At 65.6% G+C, this 22,424-nt stretch overlaps 1 protein-coding gene across 1 annotated transcript in view; it reads left to right on the top strand.

Annotated features, from left to right (window-relative positions):
• Window positions 1-22,424, top strand: part of TAFA5 (TAFA chemokine like family member 5) — a 190,479-nt gene that overhangs the window by 17,426 nt on the left and 150,629 nt on the right. The window lies entirely within an intron of this gene.

Below are 22,424 nucleotides of genomic sequence, written 5' to 3' on the forward strand. Positions count from 1 at the left end.
CTTCCTGGCAGACGAGACAAAAGGGGAAAGTCACTGGGGTACGCGGCTCTCCTTGTCCATTAAAGACGTTGAAACAGAACAGGGCCGTCGGATCCTGGCCGTCACTGGCCGTGGCAAATCATCTGCAGCCTGCAGAACTGCACGCAGGGTCAACGGCGTCATTTCCACGGTTACGGGGAAACCACGAGGGCCCAAGGGTGGGCTCGTCCCATCAGCAAGTGGCAGGATGATGACGGACCTGAGCCAAGGGCCCGGCCTCCCCAGGGGCGCAGCCGTGCCCAGCTGGCTGACACGGGGCTCGGGCGCCCCGTGCAAGAAGCTTCCTGCCCCTGTCGTCACCCTCCCCCCTCCCCTGGTGCCTGGGCCTCCCCCGGCCCTGGGCCCCCTGGCTCCTCTCTTGCCTTCTCAGCGGACACTCACCTCCACCTGCCCGCCCCCTGCTCTCCACCTTCCACCCTTCCTTTCCTGGAATAGGGTTTGCCAAGGTCACCGTCCCGGTCGCCCACCCCAAGGCCACTCCTGAAGCCTTCTGTGGAGGAGAGGGGGCCTCTGTCGCCCATTCACAGGGCACCACCACACCCTGCTGAACACTAGCGTCTGAAGCCTGAAGGGAGGAACGAGCAAAGGCACCGGGTTCCACGGGGGCTCCACAGGGGGTCATCCCAGGTTTCACTGAAGGATGGGGTTCAGGGGGTTCAGACGGGAGGTCGTGTCAGGTCTCCCCAGCAAAGCTTCCCAGTCTGGGCCACCAGGGATCTCCGCCAGCCTTTGTGGGCAGGAGTCCTTCCTCCAGGGTCCGAACACAGACCCCACCCTGCCCGGGGTGACCCAGGCGGCTGTCCTGCCAGCCTCACCCACCCGTGCCCACCACCCCCTGTGCCCGTTGTCCCCCTGTGCCCGTCGTCCCCCTGTGCCCACCGTCCCCGGCCCCACCATCCCCCTGTGCCCGTCGTCCCCCTGTGCCCACCGTCCCCGGCCCCACCATCCCCCTGTGCCCGTCGTCCCCCTGTGCCCACCGTCCCCGGCCCCACCATCCCCCTGTGCCCGTCGTCCCCCTGTGCCCACCGTCCCCGCCCCCACCGTCCCCCTGTGCCCGTCGTCCCCCTGTGCCCACCGTCCCCGCCCCCACCGTCCCCCTGTGCCCGTCGTCCCCCTGTGCCCACCGTCCCCGGCCCCACCGTCCCCCTGTGCCCGTCGTCCCCCTGTGCCCACCGTCCCCGGCCCCACCGTCCCCCTGTGCCCGCTGTCCCTGGTGCTCACCGCCCGTGCCCACCCCACCGACAGGTGTATCTCCGCCTCGACCTCCCATCAGTGGGTTGGGGAGGAACAGGGGGGGCCCTGGTGGTGGCAGCCGGCCCTCTGATCGGCCCGGCAGCATTCTGCCATTAAGTCGGTGGCGGGCTACCCGAGGACTAATTAAACCAGATGGCGGTAAAACCCGAGTGGAGGCACAGAGACGTTTTTACACTTAAGTTGATCAAAGTTAGGTGCAACAGCATATGCCGGGGGAGATTAAGAACGTTTAACTACATATTAACGGTTCCTCCCGATCCCCCTTCCTGGTGATGTCAGCACAGCCCTCCCGCGGGCCCCATCTCCGTCGCCGAGACCCCTGGCCCTTGGCGTAGGCGACGTTCGGGCACGTGTCACGGTCGGAAGCGCGTCCGGAGCGGGGGCGGGAGGGCCTTTCCGGGCGGGGCGGGGGCCGGACGCCCTCAGAAGGCCGTCTCCGTGGAGATAGCTTTGTGGGTCAGCCCAGTTCTCCAGGGCGTCCCCGGCCCTTGTGCTGTCCCGTTTGTCACGGGGCCCCTGGCTGGGGGCACTGGGCTTGGGGACGCTGCAGGGCCGTCAGGGAGGCCCCGCCCGCCGACCGAGGGGAGGCCTTCGCGAGCCGGGCCCCCCGCCCCAGGCAGCCCGTGCGGTCGGTGGGCGGGCGGCACCCCGCGTGGTTCCGGGCCGCTGGTCCTGGGAGGCTCGCTCTTCCTGCAGCCTTTATTTATTTATTTATTTATTTTTTAATATTTATTTATTTTTGAGACAGAGACAGAGCATGAACGGGGGAGGGTCAGAGAGAGGGAGACACAGAATCGGAAGTAGCTCCAGGTTTCGAGCTGTCAGCACAGAGCCCGACGCGGGGCTCGAACTCACAGACCGCGAGATCGTGACCCGAGCTGAAGTCGGACGCTTAACCGACTGAGCCCCCCGGGCTCCCCATTCCCGCAGCCTTTAAATCCGCGCCCCGGCGGGGTGTTTCTGTGGAGGCGAATCTCACGTCACAAAGTCGACCGTCCCGCAGCCTGTGTGTCGCCAGCACGTGGCGCATTCACACCGCGGCCCAGCCACCGCCTGCCGCGTCCTCAACCGCGTGCGCCTCCCCAGAGGAGACCTGTTCCCGTCACGCGGTCACTGCCCGCCCCACTCCGTCCCTCCTGAGACCCCCGCTTCACAGGGTTTTTGCAGCAAAGGCGGAGGGACCCCCGCTGGACCGGGCAGGGGGTATGTGCAGCAGACACAGGGTCTTCCCTCCCGGCCCTCACTCCGTCCCCCCCTCCATCCCCCCACCGGCCCCCACTCTGTCCCCCTGCCCCCACTCCATCCCCCCCAACCCCCAACTCCGTCCTCCCCCCCCCCCGGTCTCCACCCCGTCCCCCCCTCCATCCCCCCCTGCCCCCAGTCCATCCCCCCCCCACTCCATTCCCCCCCCACTCCGTCCCCCCCGCCCCCACTCCATCCCCCCAACCCCCAACTCTGTCCCCGCCCCCGGTCTCCACTCCGTCCCCCCCATCCCCCCCCACTCTGTCCCCCCTCACTCCATCCCCCCACCGGCCCCCACTCTGTCTCCCTGCCCCCACTCCATCCCCCCCCAACCCCCAACTCCATCCCCCCCCCAGTCTCCACTCCGTCCCCCCCATCCCCCCCACTCCGTTCCCCCCCACTCTGTCCCCCCCCCCCCACTCCGTCCCCCCTCACTCCATCCCCCCACCGGCCCCCACTCTGTCTCCCTGCCCCCACTCCATCCCCCCCAACCCCCAACTCCATCCCCCCCCCCCCCCCCCGTCTCCACTCCGTCCCCCCCTACCCCCCACTCTGTCCCCCCTGCCACCCGAGCAGGGAAACAAAGACAGCGACTTTGCTCCAGGCCTGGCTTCCGCCTGGCTACGCGGCTTCCAGCCGTGCCTGACCTTGGGGGCGACCCCGGGCACCGTTCTGCCGGGGACATTCACTAGGCCGGTGTCACCTCTGGCCCTATAGCACTTGCCGCTCAGGGTGGCGGACAGGCCCGGGGCGCCGCGGATGGTGGGCACATGATGGGCGCCGTGCCCCCTGACCCTCCCCACCCGCCTCCCAGCCTGCACCCCTGCCCAGCCCCCCGTGTCTGAAGGCCTACTGTGCGTGCGCCCGGGCCCGGAGCAAGCTCCTGACTCTGCCCCGAGCGCTGGAGGCCGGCGTGTCCGGCCCGCAGACATCCGGGGCGTCTGCCCCAGGGCTTGGCTCTGGGCCACCTGGAGGCCTTGAATCGCGTCCCGGTGGAAAGCAGCCCCGGGCTGGGGAACAGCAGACCCTGGGCGTGGGCTCCCGCCCCCTCCCCCGTCCCACCGCCTGGACACTGGATCCCTTCACCCAGCGGCAGCCTGAGGCTGGAGGGCGTGCTCCCCGGGGGCCGGTGCTCCAGCGCCGGGGCCCCGGCCTCCTTCCCCCAACCGGGTGCCCCCCTTCCTCCTTCTCTGGGCCCAGTGGGGGTGATGTGCTGGCAAAGGCCACTCTGTTTTCCAGCCCAGTGACGCTCACATGTGACAGCGCAGGGGACAGTCCTCATGAAAAGCCCCTTTGTTTATTCTGGCTAATTAAGAAGTGGCAGGAGGCCTCAAAGGGGGCCCAGGCTCCACGTCCCCCCTGGAAGTCGGCCATGGTCCTAAGGGGCCGGGCCAGCACACCCAGCACTTGAGGAGGCTTCGGGGAGGACCCCTCGGGCCCAGCAGAGCACCAGCCACTTCCCGAGGGCCCTCTGGCCCGGGGTCGGCACGCCGTTGCCCTTGGGGGCTCCAACGGGAGCCCTGCTTCTCTCTCTGCACCGGGAGGGTGCGGAGGGCGGCGCTCAGCTTTCTGAGCCTCAACTCTCTGGTCTGTGAAATGGGACAGTAACGGGAATGAGTCTGCTGGGGGGAAGGCTCCAGAAGCGGAGGATGCTTCGGGGCTCGCACCGTGCAAACCAGTGCCTCGGTCCCCAGCGTGTTCGCCCCTCGCCCATCACGGCCAAGGCCGGGTGTGTGGGTGCAGGTTCTGACTTGGTTCGAGACGAACGAGTTCTAACCTCTGAGTATCGGACGGGAGCCGCACGGACGCTGGCGCTTGGGTGCCGATCTCTCGGGTTTCCTGAAGCTGGTCCGGGTCTTGGCTGCACGTGCAGTGATGGAGACCCAGCTGAGCTGCTCGCCTCTCGGGGCCTCGGTTTACTGGTCTGTGTAATGGGGTGGAGCGGAGGCAGAGGCTTGTCGGGAGGCCTCAGTGGGCTGTAGTGCATGCAGTGAGGTGCCCAGAGCCACCCCCCCGCCCCCGCTTGTCATCGCCGCCTGTGACGTCATCTCGCAGTGGCCCAGAAGCCGCTCTCGCCACACCACACACGTGCCCGTAAGAACCCTTCAAGCTTCAGTGTCCTCCAGAGGCCCGCTGGGCTGGGCGGTTATGGCGGTTTGTACATTGTCACAAGGACACCGTCACGCTAGGGGGGTTCCGCCCAGTGTCCGTGTCCCCCGCAGCGCTCTGTGGACAGTCCCCGGGAGCCGGGCCCACGCTCTGACCTGCGTGGAAGCCGTGTCTGTACCCAGGGGAGGGACGGGGCCCCAGGACCACGAACGTGCTGCTTTTCTCTGCAGCCTGGAGTGGCGGCCAGCGTCCCCCTGCACTCGTCTGTCCCCTGGGAGTCATCGAGGAGCTCGGGAGGGCGGGCCTGAGTCCGCGGTGCGGGCCGGGAGGGGCGCAAGAGGGGACAGCCGGGACCTCGTGCAATCAACAGGCTCTTAGGGGCTGACCCCAAGCAGAGAGCTCTAGGGTAGTTTAAATTTGAAAATTAACATGAAATCAAAAGAGACAGAGTAATTTTTCATTCTGCTTGAAAGGTTATTTGCTTTCTCAGCTGATGCTTAGTGTACTGATACATGATGTCAAAAGGTAAATGATTTTAAACCAGATTCAATTTAAATTTCATTACATATTTGTAGGAGACGAGGCTCTAAGAATCCCTTGTCTCCTCTTGCAGGATCTTTCACTTTTAATAACTCTGGCGCCTAATGCCCTGATCTGCTTATTATGCAACCACGGGGCAGGGCGGTGCTCCTCAGGCGCCCAGAAACCCACTTGGAAGGCCTGAAACAGGCCTGCGGCTCCGAGCGCGGCCGCCCCGGGGACCCAGCGCAGCCCCGATGGTCCTGGGAGACGCAGGCTGGAGGCCCGGCTCTCAGGACGCGGAGTCACCGCAGGCCTCAGTCTCCGCACCCGCGGCGTGAGGGGGACCACCCGAGCCCGAGGACCTGAACCCCCTCCGGCCCTTCATGCAAACGCGAGGTGACAACGGCCAGGCTCCGGGAGTCCTGTCCGATCACAGTGGCACGTCCTTGGGGCGGTCACTCAGCCTGTCTGTGCGTGAAGCGGGTCAGGAGTGGCTCCATCCGCTGGGCTGAGTAGCGTCCCCTCCAGATGTGTGTCCAGCCTGGGTGTGGCCGTATTTGGGACTAGGGTCTCTGCAGATGCGGTCGGTTAAGGTGAGGGCGTGCTCACCTCAGGGTGGACCTAAGCTCTGTGCCGAGGGTCCTCGTAACAAGCGGAGGGGACACAGACGCAGACGTGGGGACAAGGCAGGTGACCCGGACTAGAGGGGCTGGTGCAGGTGGTCCCGCGGCCTCGGACGGCCCCAGCCCTGCCCAGCCCTGGACCTGGGACCTCCCGCCTCCAGCGTCAGAGGATCGGATTCCGCGGTGCCAGTGGCCCGGTCTGCGGCCCTTTGTGACGGCCGCCCTGGGAAGCAGACGCATCAATGGGGGGCAGGTATGAGGGCGCCACGAGCCAGCGTCCCCACGGCCCGGAGACCGTGTCGGGCCCCCAGGGGCCCCGTTGACCTTCTTCATTTTCCTGACTCTCCAACCCCTTCCCTTGTCCCACAGCCCCGGCGGTCACCTCTGCCTCGAGTGCCCAACCTCATCTGAGCTCCACGGGGCCAGACGTGGGGAGGGGTCACCTCGGCAGGCAGAGCTGGTGCTCTGGTCCAGGCAGTGGCCGGCTGCACCCGGTTTGCTGGGAAAGAAGGCACAGCACGAGGCACCGTGCGGGAGGTGGCTGCTAGGTGTGCAAGGGAGCCCCCGGGCGGGGGGTGTCGCTCGGGGCCGGGCATCTGGCATTGGGGCTGCGGGCTTACCCTGGACGCAGTCCTGGGACTGGACAATGGCCCAGGTCACTTACAGGGTGGAGAGGAAGAGCCCAGGAAGGGGCCCGGAGCCCGGGGGGCTCAGCCGTGTGGCAGAATGTCCGGATGCCCACCCCCGGAAGTGCCAGGGTGCCCTTCTGTCGCCAGGGGCCCGAGCCCGGGCTTGCTGCCGACACTGCTGCTTCTGAGGCTCCCCCTCGGGGCCACGCTGGCCACACCGCCCTCTGCCCCGCTGTGCCCCTGCCCTGCTCCACGCTGACCACGCCGACTTCTCCCAGGCCGTGGCACCACCTCCCGTTTTTTGGCGGGTGAGGAGAGGAACGGCCTGTGTCAGCCGCCCCGGCTTCCCCCAGGGAAGTGTCCTGGCCGCAGGTGTGGAGGCCTGGCCACAGAGGGTGGACGGAGCTCTCTGGAGAGCCAGGGACAGTTGGGCGGGACACAGCTCCAAGGAGAAAGTACAGGCTCTGGGTCTGGAAGTTTCTGTCAAGACAGGCCTGCCATGGTTTGCAGACCCTGGGCTCCAGAGAGTCCTTCAGGCCTGGGCCAGAGAGGGTCCCAAGGTGGGGGCTTGGCTGGGCCTGCGCTGGGTGCAGGGGAGTGGGGACAGGGCCAGGGTCCCGTGGGTCACGACCTTGTCCACGCCGTGAGGAACCAGCTCCGTGCCAGCTGCTGGGAGAGCCCAGCGGTTGGGCCGCGAGATGCCTGCGTTCAACAGCACGTCTGTTTGTAGGGCGTCGTGCACATGGGTGGAATTTTCTTTGGAAATTAATTGCCTGGTGAATTCTTCCTGTCACGGCTATACCAACACAGGACCCCGGGTGTGGAAGGAAGGGCTGTAAATGGGTTTCCCCCGGCCCATTTTACCAATTATCCCCGTATCTTGGCCCTCTGGCTTTATTTATTTTAATTTATTTACTTAGGATGTTGCTCCTAAGTGCACATCTGGGCACTTTAAAAAAATATCGTTAGTGCATCCGGGGGACTCTTCTCCCTGGTTTGGGTTTAGTTTACTCTGCAGCGTTGAACAGTGAGGGATGGAACTTTCCGGATCACGGCCCGGAGGCCCTTGGGGTTCAGCGTGTCGATTCCTCAGGCACCGAGCCTGCCCCTGCCTCTCCCGCGTTCGTCCCGCTCTGCGGTCCTAATGGTGTTGCTTGTTCCCAGCGCCACCCAAAAAAAGCACAAGATAATCACCCAGGCGCTAGTCACCATCAAGCTGGGGGTAAAAACAAAGAAATTCTGAAGCCGTGTTTCCAGGATGGGCGTTGTGTCTGTGACGAATGGCGTTTATTACAAACATGGGGTTGCGGGGATCCGTCACGGGCGCAGACGCTCAGGGATGCGGGGCTGCGCGCGGCTCTCGGCCCGCGAGGAGCGAAGGGGAGATCGGGCAGGAGGAGAGAAGTGCTGTGTGCGATCGCTGGTCGGTGTTGGTTTGTCATTAAGGCAACACGCCGGGTTCTGGGGCCCTTCAGGCCCTCGTCTTGTGTCCGTGAACTTGGACTTGGCATCGGAAGCCCGTCGTCCTTGGATCTTGGGGAGGGGAGCCCCTCGTCCTCGGCTCGAGCCCAGAGCAAGGCGGGGCTGCGGGCTCCTCTGTGCGGGAGCCCCGTCTGGAGGGGACTTGGGGGCAGCAATGGAGCCCAGCCTCAGGCCAGCATCGGGCAGTGCTGGCAGGGCGGGCCGCGTCCCCAGGTACGTGCCTGTCCTTGAGGAACCAAGCAGGGATGGTCGTAGGTGGGGGTGGGGGGGACAGAGGGAGGTCAGTTTTTCCCCAGAGGGGAAGCCCCGAGGTGGAGCCCAGAGCTGCCTCCTGCAGATCAGGTTGTGTCCGCGGCCCCCGCCCTGGTTCCGTGTCCACCCGTGACCTCGGGACCCTGGCCCCGTCCGCTCTCCTCTGCACCCACCGCAGACCTCGCGGGGTTCACAGGTCGTCTGCCGGGCACCCCGAGGAAGGACTTTGTGGCAGTGAGACCAGAGTGGGCCGGGAGGCCTGGTGCAGCGGGACGTGCCTCTTAGCGGCCCCGAGACGCCGTGGATCTGCCGGGACCCGCCTCGCGTTCAGTCCGTCCCGGGAGCGGGCCAGGAGCGGACACGGCACCCCAGAGCGGAGGTCTACGGCGCACGGGCGTCGGTCTCGTTCTCTGACAGTCGTGTGCCGGAACTCTCCGGTGCCCGCTTCGTCCTGGACTGAGCCCCCTCTGGCCTGACTCAGACCCCAGGGGCTGGTGGTCCTGGGTGGGCAGCGGCTTCGGGATGTGGCCGTGGCCTCGTGTCTCTCAGAGGCTTCGAGGCCGGCACAAAGCAGACACTCTGTGGAGCTCTGTGCCGTGCCCGCTGGCAGGGCTGTGACCAACTTGTCTGTGCTGCGGGCTGGACAGCAGGGCTCGGGTGGGGCAGGGCTCGGCCAGGGCCTGGGGTTCTCCTCCCTGTCCAGGGGACTCTGCGGGGCGGGATTGGGGTCAGCGAACTACCGGGTCCGCTCCCAGCCTTAGGCTGGGGACCGACGGGTTGTAAGTCTGCCTTTGGCAGCCCTGGTGGGGACGCGGCCCCGACTGGACAGCCCCGGACGCCCTCCTGGCCCCTGGAGGTTGGCTGGCCTTCCTCCAAAGACTGCGCTCTGGGGGCCAGAGCTTAGGTGTTGGCTCGGGTCCTCGTGTGCCCGAATGGCCATCTGTGAAGTTTCCGGGTGCCCCTCCGGGCCCAGCCCTGACCCGGGCTGCAGGCACCTGGGGGCCCAGGGGAGCCTGTGCCCAGCTGGCACCTGCACCTCTGGGCAGCCTGGACTTCCCGCCAGGACGGGTTGCTGAGAAGCCTGCAGCAGCGGGCCGGGCTGGGTATGAACACAGGGTCCCCCTGGGGCTCCAGATGGCTGGCGGTGGCCTTTGGAGACGGCCGTGTGGGATGTCCTGGCGAGGAGGTGCCTGGGGGCCCCCAGTGCCCTCCTGAGACCCCCCCCCCACTTCTTCCCCACAGGGAGAGCCACGTGGCCTGTCCCACCTCACGGTTCTGACACTGCTGTGGTGCGGGCAGAGCGAGGGGACCCAAGGCCACGGCGGGCTCTGCACTGTGGCCGGGGCCCCGGATGGACACATTCCGGGTGGGATTTGCTGCCTGTGGGTTTTGGGTGGAGATCTAAGGAGCACGGGGACGTGGGGAGGAGCCTGTGTCCTCCCTGAGACACTCGCTGGGCACGGGCAGGTCTGGGCACCTGCCTCCGTGGGCACGGACTGGCTTTGGTGCGTTTCTGCCCGGATGCTCAGGAGTCAGGGTCTGCAGGCGGTGGCTGTGCTGGGTTCGGCCCCACGTGAGACTGACCCCGTGACGGTTCTGTGACCGTCCCGAGCGCCGAGATGGGCCGCCAGAGCGTGTGATTTCGTGGACCAAGATGGTTCGTGCAAAGAACGGACCGAGATGAGGTCCGGACAGAGAGGCCCTGATGGTGTGTGCTGGGATAGGCGGGAGGGACGGGCACGCACCCGGGCCGGACGCCCTTCACACTGGTGGTCGTCCACAGATAGGTGAGCCTCCCTGACCGTCCCCGTCTCTCTGTCTGTGTCTGTCCCTGTCCATCTGTCTTTCTGTGTCCCTCTGTCTCTGTGTTTGTGTCTCTGTGTCTCTTTGTGTCCCTCTCTGTCTCTGTTTTTCTTTCTCTCTCTTTGTCTCTGTCTCTGTCTCTGTGTCTCTGTCTCTCTCTTTCTGTCTGTGTCTCTTTCTCTGTCTCTGTGTCTCTCTCTGTCTCTGTGTCTTGTGTCTCTGTGTCTGTCTGTTTCTTTGTGTTCCTCTCTGTCCCTGTGTCTCTGTCTCTCTCTCTCTTTGTCTTTGTCTCTGTGTCTCTGTCTCTCTCTGTGTCTCTGTCTCTGCATCTCTCTCGGTCTCTGTGTCTCACTATCCTTGTCACCTTTGTCGTCAGCACTGGCAGCACCCAGAGTCTCGCCTTCCGGGGGTCTCAGCACCCACGACGCAAGAGGACCCCCCTTCAGTCCCCATCCCCCCGGACGAGGCCCTCCCGGGCTCCAGTGAAGCCATTTCTCAGACTGTGGCTTCTGACCCCCCGCTGATGTAAAATCGATGTGCTGGGTCAGGATCAGTTTTAATAATGTAAAAATATTTACCCACAACGAAATTCCCTTTTCTGGGGTGCGTTTCCTGGAGTCGGTTTATGCGCAGACGTTCTCGTAAACATCAGTCAGAACACAGACGCTCCTCAGACCCCAGAGACCCCAACCCCGGCAACGACTGGTCTGTGCTCACTTCCTTCACCTCTGCCTTTTCCAGAACGTCTCAGGAATGGAATCCGCCGGCTGCAGTGTCCCAGCCTGGCCTCCTTCCCCCCAGAAAGCATCTGCGGTTCATCCGTGCGGTCCTGTGCCGCGGGAGCCTACAGGCACACTGAGCCCTGGGGCTCCTCCCTGGACCTGCCGGCCTCTGTCCTGTCCACGTGTGAGCCACCGTCCCGCCACGCCAGGTTGGGTTGGACACGGGAATGTTGAGTCCTGTGGTTCTGCCTGGGAAGGGGTGCAGACCTTGTCTGATGGCGTCGTGAGCAGGGGCCGCGTCAGCTCATTGTTCACAAAGAAGCAAGGGGCAAGCCGGGACGCCGAAAGGTGGCCATGTCCCACGCAGCCTGCGTCTGGCCTCTGCAGTCACATGGCCCCGTCGCCTGGGGTGCTCACTGCACGGACCGCCTCGAACACTGGCTGGTGCCCAGCCCAAGCAAAACTAAAGCCTGGAGCCCCGGCCCTGGGAGCACCGGTCTGGGAGGGGGAGCCGTAGGAAGGAGGGTCCGTGGGCAGCTGTCGCCGAGATCCGCGTGCGCGTCTCCCCTGTTCGAACCTCCTCCACTTCTGGTCCTCTGTGTCTGGCCCCCTCCAGCCTGGGGCCCCGGGAGCCACCCCTCCGCCTGGCGCCTCCCAGCTGTGACCCCAGCCGAACGCCCTCCTTCGGGACGCCCAGGCCCCAATGACCACCCACGTGGCTGCTTCCTGGTGCCCCCACCCCTCCCTGCTGCTTCTCTTCCACGGAATCGTCCACCGGTCACACCGCGGGTCAGGGAAGCACATTCTTTCTCTGAAGAGCATGACTGGTGTCTGGGCAAGAAGGGAGCCGCGTGGAGAGGCATGACTCCCCGGGAGATGGGCACTGACCCTGACGGCAGGAGTTGGCCCGGGAACCCCAGGATGCCGGCAGAGCCCCGGAAGCTGGGACAGATTCCCTCTCGCGGCCTCGGAGGGAACTAGCCGTAGGGACACCGTGATCCGGGGCGTCCAGAACTGGGAGAGAGCGCACGTCTCTTGTGTGAGCCGCCCGTCTGAGGGACCTCGTGACGGGGTCCCAGGAAACGAGTGCACCGCGCATTTAAGATCAGCTCTCACGGTCTCCCCCGGTCTGATGGCGGTCTGTCCGCTCTGCCTGAGCGTGGTCCTGAGCCAGCTGCCCACCTGGCCATCTGTCACCTGTCCGTCCAGCTCCCCGGGGGAGCACCACCGGCTGGGGCTCTGCCGGGTGCCCTTATCCCAACACTGGTACTTCTGGCAGGTGACTCGCCCCCACCATGTGTCCTCTCCCCGCCATAGGAGGGGCCTGGGGGCCCGGGTGCTGGGGGGGGGGCAGGGACAGGGCTGTGGGGGCAGCACAGAGAGGTAGCCAGGGCCAGATGGGGGCTGACCCAGGGCCAGTGCAGAGTGAGCTGGGGTGCAGATGGGAGGGCGGGAGGCAGCGAGGGGCACCGTACCGGCCAGAAATCACAGCCCCACCATCCGGGAGGTCAGGACGGACACTTAAACACACAACACACGTGATGCACAGAGTAAACACAGTGTACACGCATGCACATGTGTGCAAACACACACGGACCGTGCACACGTGAACAGGACACACACATGCACCCACAAACGTGCACACACACAACGCACACGGATAGTGCCCGTGCATACATGCACACACACGCACACGCCGACGCTCGCACGCATGGGCAGTGCACGCGCAATCACAAAGCACACCGGCACGGCCCCTGCCCCCGCTCGCTCTCCCCGCTGTGGGGTGCTCCCAGAGGTGAACTTGGTTGGCCGTGGGCAACCAGCTGCCACCTGCTTTTGTCCGCTTGGCCCGCAAACCCCACCGTGGCCTCCGGGTGTCGGGAAGCCGGAAAAGTGCCTTCCCGCTGTGGAAGGGGGGGGCCCCCGTGCACCGACGCTCGGGTTCCTCGGCCTGCGGGGTCCCAGTGCCGGGGCTCGAGAAGCAGAAGGCGCTGCTGTGTGGACAGGGATGGTGTGGAACCGCCCGCTCTCCCCGTGCTGCACACGCGGAGTCCTGCGAGCTTTCTCCGGAGCCAGGCGATCGCTGCCCTGGTGCCGGCTCTCTGGGCGACTCGGCCCCCTCTTGGGGCAGGGGACATCGGCCTCCCGCCAGACGCCAGGTGCCAGAGCGTGAGGCCGCAGCCTGGAGGAGCCAGATGGGCGGGCGGCCCCCCTGAGAGTCCCAGGCCTGGCCCCGGAGCGGAGGTGCCTGTGGGATCTGGAGGCTCCCCGGCTCGTGGCCCCCGGTCCACCTCGCAGCCAGGCCAGGGCCATCTTCTCTTTCCTCCACTTCCGCTTTTGTCCCCCCACATCCTCTCTGCCTCTGGACCCGCCTGCCTCTCGTGAGGACCCCTGTGAGGACAGCAAGCCACCCGGAAACGCAGCGTCATTCCCGCCTCGAGACCTTCACCCTTGTCGCGTCCACAGAGACCAGGGACCAGGGCCTGCCCTTGTTTGGGGCCAGCCTGATGCACCCACTGAGGGATGGGGTCCCAGCTTGGCGGATCGCTCGGGGTCGGGGAGCCACCTGGATTCCCTCCAGCTTTGTCAGGACACCCTCACTAGCGTGGGTCAGGTTCCTGGAGGGCTCAGGAGAGCGAGGCTGTTGCCCCCCTGAGGTTTCTGATGCAGCAGGTCTGGGCTGGGGCGGCAGGGGCCCCCGATAAAGATGTGGACAGTGCACGCCTGGCTGCAATGATTTGCGGGTTCCAGGGACCTCCGTACTAGTCCCCAGGGGGTGGGAGGCGAGATGCCACTGGCCTCAGTATTGACGGGGAAAGAGGGCACCTTGTGAAGGCCCAGCCCATGGCCTCCCGGGCGAAGGGGACACCACAACTGTGTCGTGTGCACCCGTAAGGAGGTTCCCCTCCGCTCTTTCCAGGAGCCTATAGGAGCCCCTTGCCACAGGACACTTGTACATGGACGGTAGGACCCTTGTGGGCAGAGTTTTCCATGAGCCGCCACCCACAGCCACATCCGGGGGTGGCCATCCCAGCCCCGTGAGCCCGTGGGGTCCCAGTCCCGGAGCCTGTGTCCTGGGAGGGACAGGTTGGGCGTCTGAGGGCCGCTCGGTCCCCTAACTCTGACCACACAGGACGCCCGAGGCGCGGGAGCTCCCGGGGGACGTCACACATTGTTTCCTCCTTCCTGGTCCTTGTGAGAAGAGACAATGTCCCCCGAGTGCATTTGCATGTTGATCACGCTGTCATTATGTATCTGGGAGTTTTTATCGAGAGGAGAATGAGATAATCATGTTGCTGTATACTGAATAGACTTAAAAAGATTGCAAGATGGCACTTTCATTGGAAGAGGGGAATTAGTTTAAAAATATGCTGTCAAAATATGTTGTTCTAAATGCTGAGTTGATGGTTCTTTTGTTTTGCTTTGTTTCTTGGATGTGTCATTAGGAAAAATTAACAATGGCATCCTCTGTAGGATGGGCTGTGGCTCCTCTGAAAGGGGGTGTGGAGGTGTCCTCGTAATTTTCAAAAATGATTTCTTTGCCTTTAAATATCCTATCTCGTTAAGAAGGCTCATCAGGTGTGTGCCTTTGGGGAAATGAGACACACGATGCCATAAACTGGGAGTCGGGGCCAGTGCCCCCAAAGTCAGCCCCGCCTCCCCCCTTCCCCGGGGCAGGAGGTGGGGTCCGCGGAGGGGGTTGTGCTGGTGGCCCGCCCCGCGTGGCTTCTCCTCCGGGGTCTCCCCTGCCAACGGGCTGCGCGTTTGGTTCCCGGCACGGTCCTGCTCTCAGAGGACACTTAGAAAATGCGCCCAGGAACTGATGGCAGGTGCCTGTGACGTCACAGGACGACAGATGTGTCTGCATCGGTGGGTGAATGACGCCTGTACCGAGCTGCGGCCGCACGTCCCAGAGGCTGAGCGGGACCCGGAGCGGGGGAGGGCTGCACGCTGACCCCGGGGATCCCTGGGGCGGAGGTGGGGGGCGGCTGGGAGCTGGGTCCCCCTCTCACCTTTCTCCACCCTTCCGCCTGGAGGATGGATCACACTCTGGGACTGGACCCCGGAACCTTCCGGAAAGCAGACCAGGATGTGGTTGAGGGAAGAGGGGCCCAGGCATAGAGTGCACGTGAGGGGCCCTGCTCTCACCCCCAGCGTGCCCGAGATGGGCAGCAGACAGCCCCGCAGGTCCCACCCCGTGACCCCCGGCTGCCACGGCCCGGGGCCGGCGGCTGCTCAGAGATGCTTCCTGGGAACACAGCGAGGGCTGAATTTGGTGTCTCTGGATCTTCCAGTGATTTCTGTCTGTGGTGAGCAGGAAGCGTGGTCACTGTGCAGCCACGGAGAAATGCAGACTTTCCGGAAGCGGACTCAGGTCCCCCGCGTGCCTCATCTGGACGTTTCTACCTTTGTAGTACCGGCGAGGGAGGCCTGACCACGTGCCAGGCCCCGGGCGTGTTCCCTCCGGTGTCTCCCGGGACCTGCCCGGGGCCCCGCAGGCTGGCGCCCCTCCTCCGTGTCTCCGCCAGGACTTGGGCAGCCCGCGGAGGAGAGTCGCCCCATCCCACGGCTGCCTTTGTGGCAGAACCCCAGAGGAGGCGCCCCCGCGGCCGGGCGCTGGCCGGGCGGCCACCCTGGAGGTAGCGGTTTCTCCAGGAGGGCGGCTCCGGTGAGGCCGGGCTCCTCGCCTGCCGGGGGCCGTGGGCTGTGGGGGCTGCCGGGGCCCTGGTGGGCAGAGCAGCCCTTCCCTCTCCGGGCACCGCTCTCGTTTCCACGGAGCCTCAGCTGCTCCGTCTCGGGGTCACCCCAACCCTCGTGTGCCCAGACTCACACACACTCCCCGAGCACGCAGGGCACCGGCCTGGCAGGGGAGCACCAGACAGACGGGGTTTCTACCCTTGGGAAGCTGAGGCCCAGTGTGTGTGTGTGTGTGTGTGTGTGTGCGTGTGTGTGTGTGTGTGTGTGTGAGTGTGCACGTGCCCACGTGTAAGTGCGGGTGTGGACGCGTCCCTGTGTGTGCACGTGTGGCTGTGGACGTGCCCTGTGTGAGTGTGCATGCGTGAGCGTGGACGTGCCCACGTCTGAGTTCTGGGTTTGCACACGTGAGTGCACGCACACTTGCATGCGCGAGGATGAGTGTGGAGGAGGCTGCCCAGGTCGGTGGCTCGGCTGTGTGGGCCCCTGCTGGCCCCAGCTCCGCCGCCCGAGCCCCGTCCTGCACCTGCGCCCCTTCCCTGCACACACCCCCCGGTGGTTGCCTTCGGGCCGCCGTTTTTCGTGGCCACCGTCACTGACGCGCGAGCCTCCAGGAGAGAGAACACGGACAGCGGGATTTCTCCGCACCGGCTGTGCGGACCCGACTCCAGCCCCAGCGCGCGTGGAGGTTCCCACAAAAGCGGCTTCTCTCCTTTCTCCCACGGCCCCGCGGCATGGTCAGCACCCTTCCCAGTGGACAGCCACGCCGTGTCACTTACCGCGGGCCCAGGTCCCCGGCCTCCTGTAGCCCTGCGCTATGGTCGTGGCCGCGGTGGAGGAGAAGAGGGGCGGTGGAGGCAGGGCCGTGCGCTCCTGAGCGGGTCCTCGGTGGAAAAGCGGGAGGAATCGGCCGGCAAAGTGGCCCCGCCAGGCCGGCAGGCAGGTGCACGCGGGGACGGTGGCTCCACGCGACGCCGTAGGGAACACGCAGAGAGACAGGCCGCCCTTCCCCGGGGCCCGGGAGCACTGAGGCCTCGGTGCACGGTGTGGCCTGCCTGCAGGGACATAACAGGGCGGTGAGCAGACTGGTTAGAGCTCTTGGCCACCGTGTGTCTGAGGCCTGAGTGGAACAGGCACAAGAGGGCGTGCATCCAGGCCGAAGCGGGTGATGCACGCGTGGCCTCTGAGGGGACCGTAGCCCTGGGCCGCGGTGGGGGGATTGGGCGTGAGAGGGCATCCGGGGCGATCTGGGGGCCCCCTTCTCCTCCCAGGCCCGCCCAGGACTGTTTGTGGGGCTTTTGGCCCCTTGTCCTCAGGCATCAGGCAGCGGGCAGGGCAGGGGAGCCCTGGGTCCTTCTGGTGCTGCTGACCCCTCAGCCAGCTCGGTCACCATGGCAACAGGAGGAGGGGCGGGGCGACATCTGCATTTCTGCAGCAGAGGGATTTGGTGAGTCTCCCTCCCTGCTCCCTGCCCCGTGCTGTCCGAGCAGGACCTGCTGACAGATGGGCAGTCCGGAGCCTCTGTGTCCCCTGCCATCGTGTGTCCCCCTGACAGGAGAGGACACAGGCTGTGTCCAGCCCACTGCGGTGTTAGGAGAAAGACAGGCCCAGAGGCCAGCAGGGGTCTCCCGTCTGTGGCCTTCCTCTGCTCCTGGGTGGCCCGTCCACTAGGATGGGATGTGTGGCTCCAGGGAGCTAAGACCCGCCCCTCTCCGCTGTCCTTTACGGCCCCGCCTCCTGTCCCTCCTGTCCCTCCTGTCCCTCCTGTCCCTCCTGTCCCTCCTGTCCCTACTGCCCCCGGGAGGGGGACAGGCCGAGGGTGTTGCCCTCAGAACTCTCCCTGGAAGGTGCCAGGTGGTCTGTGCCCAGATCCTCCTGCCACGTGGAGGTGAGGACTCCGTGGCCGTCAAATGCCAGGACGGGTGGGGCCACAATCCAGCGCCTAGAGACGCAGTGGGAAGGTTGGCCGGAGCAGAGCAGGGCACGGGAGCCGAGCCCCGTGTGCTCGTCGTGACTTGGGGGAGGGGCGAGACAGGAGGGGCTCAGAGGACGGAGCCCCGCGTGTGGGCACAGGACAGCGCCCGCAGTTCAGCACGTACGCCCTGGAGCTGGTGTGCCAGCAGCTGCGGCTGACAAGGGTGTGGAGAGGGCCGATGGAGGTGACAGGCCACTGTCCGTCCTTCCCTCAGGGACGGGGACACAGGTCGGGGGTCTGGGACCCCCGCGGAGGTGACCCTGCATGGTCTGCTTTGGGGCTGATGGGAGAGGAGAGGCCACGTCTAGCTGGTGGGACGTACAGGGGAGCGAGGGGCAGGTGGGCAGGGAGGGGGCTCCCAGAGACTGGGAGGCTGGTGCTGACCACGGCCTCCCTGTCTGCGAGGGAGACTGGGAAGCAGAGAGGAGGACCGGGGGGTGGAGGTGCCCTCCTAGGCCCAGTGGCCAGTGCCCTGACCCTCCCCTCGCCCTCCACGGCCTCTGGGGGCTCCCAGAGACTGGACTCCCTCGCAGAGAGGGAGGCCATGGTCAGCACCTGTGGGGGCTGCGGGACCCTCCAGTCCCCTGGCCCCACGCCCCCTCCATCATGTGTTATGTGGGGGTGGCCCCCCCAGGCTGGGGGAGGTACAAACTGTGCTGCCCTTGGGGCCCGGGGGGTCAGAGAAGGGCTGACAAGTGGGTCTGTGCCCACTCAGAGGGGAGGCCTGGCCGGGGCTCCAGGGGCACCGTGGCACTGAGGACGTGGCAGGGCCACGACTCTAAGTGGTGTGTGGCCGAGAGAGGTGGGGTGGGGTGGCTGCGGGTTCATGTGGGCAGTGGCAGGGCCCTGGGGCCGTGGAGGGTGAGGGGTGGGCCAGGGCGCTGGCCGCTGGGCCTAGGTGGGCATCTGCACCCCCCACCCCCCGCCGGTCCTCCTCTCTGCTTCCCAGTCTCCCCGGCCCCCTGCCGGCCCTGTGGCCGCTGTGTCACCCAGCCTGTGACCGTGCCAGGCGGGCCCCTCCTGCTTCCCAGAGCGTCCCGGAGCGCCTTCCTGCCCCCTGCCCGGCCAGCCTTCAGGGCCCCGGGGGTCCAGTGTGGGGACGGGGACAGGAACTCCCTCCCTGGGGGACATCCTGGTTCTGTGTGTGGGTGGCTCCTGAGAAGATGGGCCGTGGCTTACGTGCAAACACAGCCCTGCGCGTGCGTGTGACTCACAGAACTGTGTCTTACACACACGCACACACGTGCACTGCGGTTGATCCGCGTGGCCCTGGCGCCCTCGCGCCCCGGCGAGAACCGTGTGTCCCACGCCTTCCCGTCCTGGAGCCGGGAAACGAAAGGGTTTCCTTTGTCCCCCAGCAAGTCCTGTGTCCACGCACGAGCGGCCGCGAAGCCGGCCGTCCTTCCCGCTGACGGCGTGTCAGGAGCCCGCCTGGTAACGAGCGCGAAGCGGACACGTGGCCCCGGCGCGCGCCCTTGACGCGCTGTCGGGAATCGGTGGCCGTGGCTTGTCGCGCCAAACCCTCACCGCGCACGGACCGCGACCCGCCTGGTTATCAACATCTGACACTTTGAAACCGCCCGCGCCGAGTGTAACTCCTGGGTTTCCATGTCACTCACGGTCGCGGCTTCCTCCACGGCCCTCGGAGGGACGGGCTGTCCCTGCTTCCGCGGCCGCTCTTCTGTCGTGCAGGACAGGCTGGCTCGTGCAGAGAGAAGTCGGAGGCAGCTCGCAGGACTCGCGAACTGCAGAGCTCGTCCCCGGGGCCCTGGCTTGGCTCAGCTGCCCAGGGGAGGGTCAGGACCCAGGCCCTCGGGGCACCGCGGCGTTGGGCAGCTCTTCCGGGGGCTTGGAGAGCGCGCTGGTTGGGGAGATACGTCCCAGATTGAAACCAGCCGATCTTCCAGCCTGGCAGGAACCAGGGAGGATGGGGCGGGTGGCTCTGTGTGGCTCCCGTGGTGTCCCGTGTCCTCTGCCAGCCGCGTGGCTGCTCCCCTGGGACCTGAGGACAGGTGTTGCTGCTCTGTCCCTGGCACGTGCCCTCAGCATTCTCCGGGAGGGACCGTCATGGGGTGTGGCCGTGGGAGCCCTGAGTGGGTGTCCCCTCCTCCTCCTCCTCCTCCTCCTCCGTCCCCTCTTGATGACCGTGAGTCTTGCTGGGATGGCCGTGCTGAGTGCTGGGAGGCACCGAGTGGGACTGAGGAAGGGATTGGGGCTCAAATCCTGGCCCGGCCACGTCCCGACGGTGCGGCCCTGGGCAAACGTGACCTCTGAATCCTGGCAGCTGGACATCAGGGTGATGTCTGGGCTCTCATGAGCTCCAGACAGTTTCTGGCTGCTTGTGTTCATGGAATGAGGAGCCACGGCTCCTTCTTGTTCAAGGACAAGCCGTGCAGGGGGCCAGCGCCCCTCCACGGGAGCCCCGAGACTCCTATCCCTGAGCCTCCCTGCGGGGGCTCCGTCTGCGTGGACCGGCCCCCAGACTGCAGCCCAAGGAGGGCAGGGCCCCACCAGGTGGCTCACTGTCACGTCCCCAGAGGCACGCACTCTGCCCGCCTGGGTGAACGTGGCCACCATGGGGCCGACCCAAGGACTGTGGGTTCTGAGAAGTTCCTCAGGCAGCAGCACTGTGGGCGTTTTGGGGGGGGCGTTGATGGTGGTGGCACAGTGCCCTCCACCCCCTGATGGGTCATTCTGTGCGTCTCAGGCACGGTGGGTGAGCCCCCCAAGGGCAGACCCGCCGGGGCGTGTGGAGGAGGGTGTGGGGAGGGCGCAGGGGTCTCTGTGGGTGCCCGGTGGTTTGGGGACAGTGCCTAGATGCCCTCGTCACCACCCGCACGGCACCCCCCGCCCGCGGCCTGGTTTGGCACTTCCGGGGACTGAAGAGTGGGCTTTACGTGCCTCACGGGCTACAACCACAGTGTGCCGTGCAGCACCGGTGGCCTGAGATGTTTACTACGTGGCCCTTGGCACAGAGTGCCGGCTCCTGGTTTTAGGGGGACGGCGATGGGAGCTGGGGTGGAGCACGCGGAGGGAATGGGGGGAATGCGTAGTTTACCTAATCCCTCAGCTGAGCTCTTTGAAATCGTTGGCGGGCATCGTCGGGGGTGGAGCACAGGGGGTCACTGGGAGGACCCGCCGGGGGTCTGGACCAGCCTGAAAGTCACGCTCAGCGGCCGCCGGGCATTTCTTCCCTCGGGGCAGCCGGCCGGCGGGGGCTCTGGGCTAAAGGTTGGGCTCGGGGCTTCCCCCCCGGGTGCCACGACTTCCTGTCCGGTCGTGGTGTGTGATTTGTGAGCCACGAGCCCCTTTTCCTGTGCGGGCGGGAGTGAGTAGGCATTCTGGGGGACACACGGTCACTTTTGTAAACCCGTCCCATGCCGTGCACGGGGGCTTGCAGACCTATGGGCCAGCAACGCGGCTGCCCCTCCCAGCTCTGACAGGGCCGGGCCGGGTTCTGCGGAGGGACATGCCCCAGGGCCGTCTCGTGACCTGCCCAGTAATTGCCATCTTCAGACCTTGCTTTCTTGGTAAATAATGACATTCCTCGTCTCGCAGAGGACACCATCTCTATGGAAATGAACACAAAAGCAGCTCAGCCAGGGCCTGGCAGAGGTGGCCAGAAGGACCCTGGTGGGCCCCCAAATTGGTTTATTTGCCAGATAATCGGAGGCAAAAACGGTGCTGTAATAGGACACGGGCTCCTGTGTCGCGGGCGCCCGGCTCGGCCCCCGGGGGATGCGTGGGGACGGGGCTGGCCGTCACTCTGAAGTGGCTGTGACTGCTTCTCGGGCAGGAAAAGCTATTTGATTTCCCCATTGGTGCCTGGTCTGCAACAAAGAGAATTACTAGGTTGACTTTTCTAAAGACGAAGTTACGTTTGGACGGGGGCGTCTGTCAACGCGGCTTTTCCTTTGCCGCCTTTGGTGTTGTGTGAGTCGCGTGGATGTCGTGAGCACGGCAGGTGGCGGTAAGGAATGAAGGAGACTTGTGTGAAGACGTGCGCAGGCTGCTCTGAGGCCGCCGGGGCTTCCCGTGACCGTTTTCTCCACCTCGTGCCGTCCTGGGACGGGCCGAGGCTCGGTCTGTGCCCGCGCTGTCTCCGAAGCCACGGCACACCGGCACCTCGCGGCCGCGCAAGGGCCCTGCGGCAGGGAGCCCTGCTGTGGGGAGGCGACAGGCCATACGCAGACCTGTAAGTACATGGCAGCTACGTCCGGCAGCTGGACGGGTTCTCAGACACTTGCAGCAGGGGAGCGTGATACGGGCGGGCAGCCTGCCGGAGGGTCCCTCCCAGGAGGTGACATTTTCGCCGAGTGCCCAGTAACGGGAAACCAGAAGCACACTGCAAGGTCCCGAATCTGTAGTGCAGGACCAGCTGTTAGTGGCACTGGGTTGGGGAACAGGGGTGCAGCTGGGCAGACCTGGGGCCACGGGGGCTGGAAGAGGGTTTGGTTTGATTCCACGCATGACAGGAAGGAGGCGGGAGGAGGACGGAGTTAGGCTCCGAAGGCTCTGGTGGCTGCTGGGTGGTCACGGGTGGGGGGGCAGGAGATGGGGGGGGCACTGAAAGGGTGGCGGTCCTGTGTGGTTGGAAGCGGGGCGTCGCCATCCCTGCCATGCCCATGGCCTTGGGGCCCCTGCTGGAGCTGCTCCCAGACAGCATCTGAGATGTTTCCAGGAGCAGGAAACAAGGGAGCTCAGCCCGAACTGGCTTGAACGGCAAAGGGGCCTCTGGGGACGAGCATCCGGGTCCAGGGCCTGCTGGGCTGCTGGGGCCCCCGCCCGTCTCGGGCACAGACTTGACCCCAGCCTTGCGGGCTGCAGGCGGACGTGTGTTCGGGCTGGACCAGCCTGGGTCCAAGCCCGTTCTTGGCGTTCCGGCTGCCCCTGGGGGGAAATGGAAAGTGCCGGCACAGGCTGAAGCCAGTGAGGGCAGGCCGGCTGCCCTGGACCTGGTGGGCCCTGGGGAGCCCTTGTAGACACGACAGGGGGCTGGGCGGAGGCCGCTTGACCCCAACAGTCCCTCTCAGAGGACACTTCTGCAGGGTCTCCTGAAGTCCAGGGCTCACACACC

This window comes from Panthera pardus, unplaced genomic scaffold (assembly GCF_024362965.1).
Source record: "Panthera pardus isolate Hobbes unplaced genomic scaffold, ASM2436296v1 HiC_scaffold_6, whole genome shotgun sequence".
Lineage (NCBI taxonomy): Eukaryota > Metazoa > Chordata > Mammalia > Carnivora > Felidae > Panthera > Panthera pardus.